The sequence below is a fragment of the Tupaia chinensis genome, unplaced genomic scaffold, assembly GCF_000334495.1.
Source record: "Tupaia chinensis unplaced genomic scaffold, TupChi_1.0 Scaffold144099_1, whole genome shotgun sequence".
Lineage (NCBI taxonomy): Eukaryota > Metazoa > Chordata > Mammalia > Scandentia > Tupaiidae > Tupaia > Tupaia belangeri.
This window is the reverse complement of record NW_006203953.1, coordinates 1,321,706-1,328,392: the sequence shown is the minus strand read 5'-3', so window position 1 is coordinate 1,328,392 and position 6,687 is coordinate 1,321,706. Positions and strand designations below refer to the sequence as shown.

The following is a 6,687-nucleotide window of genomic DNA, read 5'->3' as shown; positions in this document are numbered from 1 at the left end:
TGTGGTTTCCTCTCACTGAGTCCTATCTAATAATTACCTTTCCTAAACACTTTAAAATCCCTGGCAAGCCTCCCAGATTTCAAAATGACATGGCATTAGCTTGATAGCCAAGACCCTGTGCACTAGAATCAGGCTTCCACAGATAGAGTTCTGGATCTACTGCTTACTCAGTGTGTCAACTTGAGCAAGTTAATACTATTTTCAATGTCTCAACTTCTTCATCTGTAAAATGGAAAAAGGGACAAAGACAATTGTCCTATCTCACAGGCTTATTATGGAAATAATTGTGTTAACTTACAGAAATAGTTCCTGACACATAGCAACTACTCTAAAAAGGTTGTATACCTTATCCTAGCACAACTAAGAGGAAAATGTAATTTTATTTTCACTTGAAGAGATTTTAGAATTGGGCTTGGTTTCCTGGCCTCATCCTACCTATTTGAGGAGATTCTCTCTCTTTTTTTTTTTTTTTTTCTTTTGAGAGATTTTTGCTATAGGGCACATTTGTTCACTGGGCAGACAGAGAGACAGAAAGTAAGAAATCACCTCCTATGAGGATGACCATGCCGCAATCACTTCTCCTCCATTCTCTTCTCTGGATTTTGGGCACACATGAACATACACCTGGCATGAGTTTTAAGCTGCCGGGTCCAGGACTCATACTGTAGTTGACTATGTGGAAGTCTGAGGTGTAACTATTATACCATCTGCTAGTCCTGAAGAGCTTTTTTCTCTTTTTTTTTTTTTTTGAAGAGGTTTTTGCTATAGAGAGCAAGTGCACTTGCCAGAAAGACAGAGAGAGACAGAGAGACAGAAAGTGAGAAATCACCCCCCAGGGGGGATGGCCACACCACAATCCCTTCTCCTCCATTCTCTTCTCGGGATCTTGGGCACGCATGCACATGCACCCGGCATGAGTTTAATCCACCAGGTCCTGGACTGAAACCACAGTAGACAACATGGGAGTCCAGCAACATAGCCATGACGCTAATCGCTGGTCCCGAGATTCTCTTTTAATTTACTGTTTTAATTTTCATTGTTTTACATGTAGAAAAGAACTTGTGTGTTTAAAAACTCATATCAAAAGTGACATGGTGGCTAAGGGCACTGGGCTCCCGCCTGGCTAACTGCAGTTTGAGTCCTGGACCTGGTAGCTTACGTTCTCACTTTTCTTCTTTTTCACTCTGTCCCTCTCTGATCAAGTTAAAATGAAAAAATAAGTAAATAAAGTGAAATAAAATAATTCTTAAAAAAAAAAAAGAAACAAACCAACAACTCGTATCAAAGCGCGGTTTGGAAATGCACGAAGCAGTGCATGTGTCTTCCCTCCTGTCGAGATCATTTTTCCTGTCCCCGGATTACAGGTGTTATAAACAGAAAGCTCTGCAGAAGTGTTACCTCTTCGTTGGGAAAGCGTAGCAGCCCAGACATCCTTTTGATCTCTGCCCACAGTGGCTCTCACAAGATTGCATCCTGCTTTGGCCAAGCAGGTAGAGAGTCTAGGTAGGTAGAGATAGTCACTTACAAGTGGTCATGTTTAATGAATGTGGTAAGGCTATTCAGAAAGGTCTTCGATGGCCCATGCAACCTTAGGGAGCTGGCCTTCCTCGCTTCTCTAACATTGTGTTCGTTCTGCATCTTCCTCTCTTCTCCAGTCCAAGATCGCCTCCTGGCTGATCCACCAACTTGTCAGGCAGCTTTCCTTATAAAGACGTTTATTTTTGATCTTCTTCTCTATTTACCATATATCTTAGTCTACTTTGTACTATGAAAAAAATGCCTGAAACTCGGAAGTTTATAAAGAAGATAAATTTATTTCTCTCAGCTCAGGAGGCTGGGATGCCTAAGCTGAAGATGCTGGTAGGTTTCCTGTCTGGAAAAGGCCTGATCTCCACTTCCAATGTGGTGTCTTAGAAGCTGCAGTCCCCAGATAGGAGGAGCACTGTTCGGTGGTAGGAGGCTGGAAGAGGCAATGTGCCCTGCAAGAGCTTTCATACTGGCGGTGTCCTATCCATGAGTGGGGAGCTTCCTGAACACTAGCAGTGTCCTATCCACATGAGGGGGGCCTCCGTGAACACTAGCTGTGGCCTATCCATGAGGGGGGACCTCCATGAACACTAGCAGTGGCCTGCTAGTGAGGGGAGCCTCTGTGAACGCTAGTAGTGGCCTATCTGCGAGGGGGCCCTCCGTGAACACTGGTAGTGGCCAGCTTGCGAGGGGGGCCTCTCTGAACACTAGCAGTGGCTTGTCCATGAGGGTGGCCTCCGTGGACACTAGCTGTGGCCTGTTCACAAGGGGACCCTCCGTGGACACAAGCAGTGGCCTCTTTGCAAGGGGGAGCCTCTGTGGACACTAGCTGTGGCCTGTTGGCAAGGAGGGCCTCCGTGAACATTAGCCGTGGCCTGTTCACGAGGGGGGCCTTCCTGAACACTAGCTGTAGCCTGTTTGCGAGTGGGGCCTCCGTGAACACTAGCTGTGGCCTGTTCGTGAGTAGGGCCTCCGTGACCTAAACACTTACGTTCAGCCCTAACATCCCAGCACTGTCCCATTGGGGAGTAAGTCTGACTCTGGTTTTGGAGGGGCAAAAACATTCAAACTATAACACTCTCAGGTATTGGCCTGACTAACCACATCTTCTTTTCAGTCTTGGCTCAAAGCGTACCTTTTAATAAGACCTGCCCTGACCATCCTGTTGAATACTGCAGCCTCCTGCCCTGACCTCTATCCCCTTTGCTATCTTTTTATTTTTTTTCCATAACGTTCGTCACATTTTAACACACAAGATAATGTACAGCTTATTATAAAACAAAAACAAACAAAACAAACTCTGTAAAGCCACGGCAAACTTTATTTTTTCATTTACTGATGTATCTTCAGTCCCTAAAACAACGTCTGGCTCATAGTAAGTGCAAAATTATTTGCCAACCTCATAGAATAATAAGAAACTCACTAACGCCAATTGGGATGTTTTTTTAGCCTGTTTGTGAAACAGGATAATCAACATATTTACAAAAGTGCTCCCCTACCATCACATCGTGAGATATTAAAGGGATCGAAACAGTTTTGTTTCCTCGGGATTCAGCAGTTAGCCTAATGGCTATGTCACTGGACTCCCATGTAGTTGACCATGGTTCACGTCCCGGACCCGGTGGCTTAAAACTCATGCCGGGCGCATGTGCGTGCGTGGCCAAGATCCTGGGAGGAGAATGGAGGAGAAGGGATTGCAGTATGACCATCCCCCCTGGGGGGTGATTTCTCACTTTCTGTCTCTATGTCTCTCTCTGTCTGTCTGGTGAGCGCACGCGCCCTATAGCGAAAAACCTCTCCAAAAAACCAACCAAACAAACAAAAAACAGTTTTGTTTCCTTCTAATGAGGAAATTATTTTTAAAGAATTATTTAATTTTGTTTAATATGATTATTGTTATTTAATTTGCTATAGGGCATGTTCATTCACCCAAGAGATACAGAGAGAGTGAGAGAGAGGGGAAATAGGACAGCAAGCCTCTTGGTCTTAGACTCCAATCACAGTTGTCCATATGGGAGTCCAGCGCTTTAACCACCTTGCCACCTGCTGGCCCCTAGGAAAATATGTTTTCGATAATTAAACATATTGACAAAAAATTAGCATTGCATTACTAATAAGGGGATAGTGCTGGCTGTTTGTGGTCGGTTTCAGGAGGTCATCTTGGGTAAGCAGATTCTCTTTCAGTTTAAAAATACCGGAGATTTCCCACCATGCAGTTGCAGCAGGGCTGGGGCAGACGCTCGTGTGTGCCTGTTCTTTCTGCTTTGATCTTTTCTAACAAGTCTGTTTATTTTTGCTTTGCGTAGATGGGTCCGTGGGCTTTACGAAGAGTCGATTCAGATCATTAAATCCTACACAAGGCTGAATAACAAAACAGAAAAATCTGTCCACAAAATGCTAAAAGCCTTCCTCTGACTCAGAACCTTGCTTTTCTCAGTCTTTGAGTCATCACGTGGAAGATGGCTTTATTTGTTTAATTCCAGATTTGTGGGGCCTTATTCCTGAAATGGGTGCAGGCAAGGAGGAAGCATTTATTGGGTGAGAAAGATCAGGTTTAATTTAGAGAACCATAAAAAAACCTTAGATGGTTGTTTCAACTTAGGGAAAGAAAAAGAGAGAAAGCTGTTAGTTACAGACAGAAATTAGTTATGTTGGATACTCCATGGCAAAGGTCTTGTGAGCTATTGAAAAACCGGAAATATCTGTTAAGTGCAGCTTAGTTTAAGAAGAGCAGAATAGGGGAAGGTAGAGAGCATTTCTGCAGGGGCCACGTTAGCCCGAGGAGAGGCAAGTCTGTCCTGTACGAAGCTTTTCCAGCATCTCAGATCTGACCAGAGTCCTTCATCCGAGGAGGGAGGGCAAGGAACTGCTTTCAGGAGTGGCAAGGCGCATGCAAGAGACCCAAGGATTTCCTGTAACTGAGTCAGGGAACCTTTTAAGTCTTCATCGGGCTCTTTGAAGGCCATCACAACTGAACTTAGCTAAAAACTGCAAGCTTAGTCGACGATGAAGCTTCAAGACAGATAAATCCCAATAAACATACAGTCTTGGAGAAATACCTTCTTACTAGGAGAGTGTCGAGTGAAGTCTCCTAGCCCCATTTCCAGCAAGCTTGTAACTCCTAGGATCACAATGACTAGAAGTTGTGGGACTTTGTCCACGAAGTGAACTTTAAGGTAGGTCCCACACGGGGGTTGATAGAAAAAAACAAGTAAGGCATGAATCAGCTGTGGTTGGCAGTGCTGAAGGAGCTTAGTCGCAGGCTTGTGCTGCCCCGAGTGCAAGTTCAGAGACAAAGGACAAAACTGGCTGGCACCTGAGTCAGCACACTGGAAATCACCATCCGGGCTTTCTAATACAAGCAAGTAACATAATTGTTACCACCTTTCTCATACCCATTTCATTATCCTCTCCCCAGACTGCAAACCCACACACCTTACCTGCTCTGACCCTGAAGCTGACAAACCAGTAGTCTAACCATGAAGTCATTATGCACTGTTTTCTTCTAGTTGGAAGTTTTAGAAAATCTTTCATGATTATTACTTCATATTCTTTCCTCCTCCTTCTCTACTTTTAGATTGTCCCTTCCACAGGGAAACTTGCCCCAGGGAACAATTGAAAGTATGCATGCGATTGTATTTCTCAATGCATCTTTGGATGATAACAGCTGTTTTTTTGTTTTCCCTTGCCACTAATAGAAGTGGGTTTTGTAATGTATACATTACATTTTAAATATCTGAATATCATTAACATTGCCATCTTCCAGACAGAAGAAAGTCCACACCTTTATTTTATTTTATTTTATTTTATTTTATTTTATTTTATTTATTTGTATGAAGGAGGGAGGGAGAGAAGGAGGGAGGGAGGGAGGGAGGGAGGGAGGAAGGAAAGAAAGAAGGAAGGAAGAAGGAAGGATCAATAAATTATTGTTAAAAAAATCACAATATCATGACCAGCAGTTGGTGTAATGGCTATGTCGCTGGACTCCCATGTAGTCGACTGCGGTTCAAGTCCTGGACCCAGTGGCTTAAACTCACGCTGGACGTATGTGCGCGTGTGCCCAAGATCCCTAGAGAAGATTAGAAGAGAAGGGATTGCGGCAAGGCTATTCCCCCTGGGAGGTGATTTCTTGCTTTCTGTCTCTCTGTCTCTGTCTTTCTGGCGAATACACGCACCCTATAGCAAAACCTCTAAAAAAAAAAAATTACAATGTCCAATGGAAAAATGACTTCATGTTTTTTAAAAATAAGTCCCCTTCCGGTCTTAATCATCCATCCATTGCTGAATCTAATTTCTTGGTCATGTATTGAAGAAGCGTATTCTGCTTCTAAGAGCACTCCATAAGTCTTGACTCTTGAGTGCATGTGCTCACCAGAGAGAGGAAGACAGACAGAGGGAGAGATCAGTCCCCATGGGAGATGGCCACGTCACAATCCCTCCTCCTCCTGGGATTTGGGGCATGCGTGCATTCACATCGAGCGTGATTTTCAAGCCGCCAGATCTGAGACTCAAACTGCGCACCCGGCCATGTGGGCTCCTTTCGCCTTAGCCACCATGTCACCTTCCAGCCCAACTCTTCTTTCTTTCAGGCCACTACTTTGCTGATCTTTCTCACAGCCCTGATGAGTATGTCTAATATAAGGATCTTCTATCCAAATTTCCGTAACTGTCTCATTAAAGTATTGTTGCAAAACTGACTCATAACTGAAACCTGTTACATTTTCTTCTATTTTAAATGCTTGTGATATTTTCCATCTCTGAAACATAAGCTTCTTTTTCTTGATCCAAGTATTTCTTTCTGTTTAGGCTGCTCTAGCCAAGTAGCCAGAAATATTTTTCTCTGAGATTACACTTCCTGATAAATCTTCGGTGCCTCTCAGAACCTGCAGGAGCAGATCAATCCCGTTAGTGACACTAGACCTAATGGCACCATGGCGCCTGAGTTTTGCTTCTTATCAGTCTAACCTTGAGTATGCAATAACCCTGATTTAGGAAAATCCCAAACAGCTTGTTTTCAACAAGTTTTTTTTCTTCTTTATTCTGGACAAACTAATGAAATCTGATGGTGCAAACCAAAAAACGTTGTCTAAATTAAACTTAATCCAGAAGTCTTCACTGACTGATTCCCCAGAGGTCAGTGCCAGCCTGTATGAAGGACCA

General features: G+C 43.7%; 1 pseudogene; it reads right to left on the bottom strand.

The window, feature by feature from the left end:
• Positions 1 to 2,167: 2,167 nt before the first annotated feature.
• The window catches only part of LOC114005607 (MIT domain-containing protein 1-like), a 14,443-nt pseudogene continuing 9,923 nt past the window's right edge, over positions 2,168 to 6,687 (bottom strand).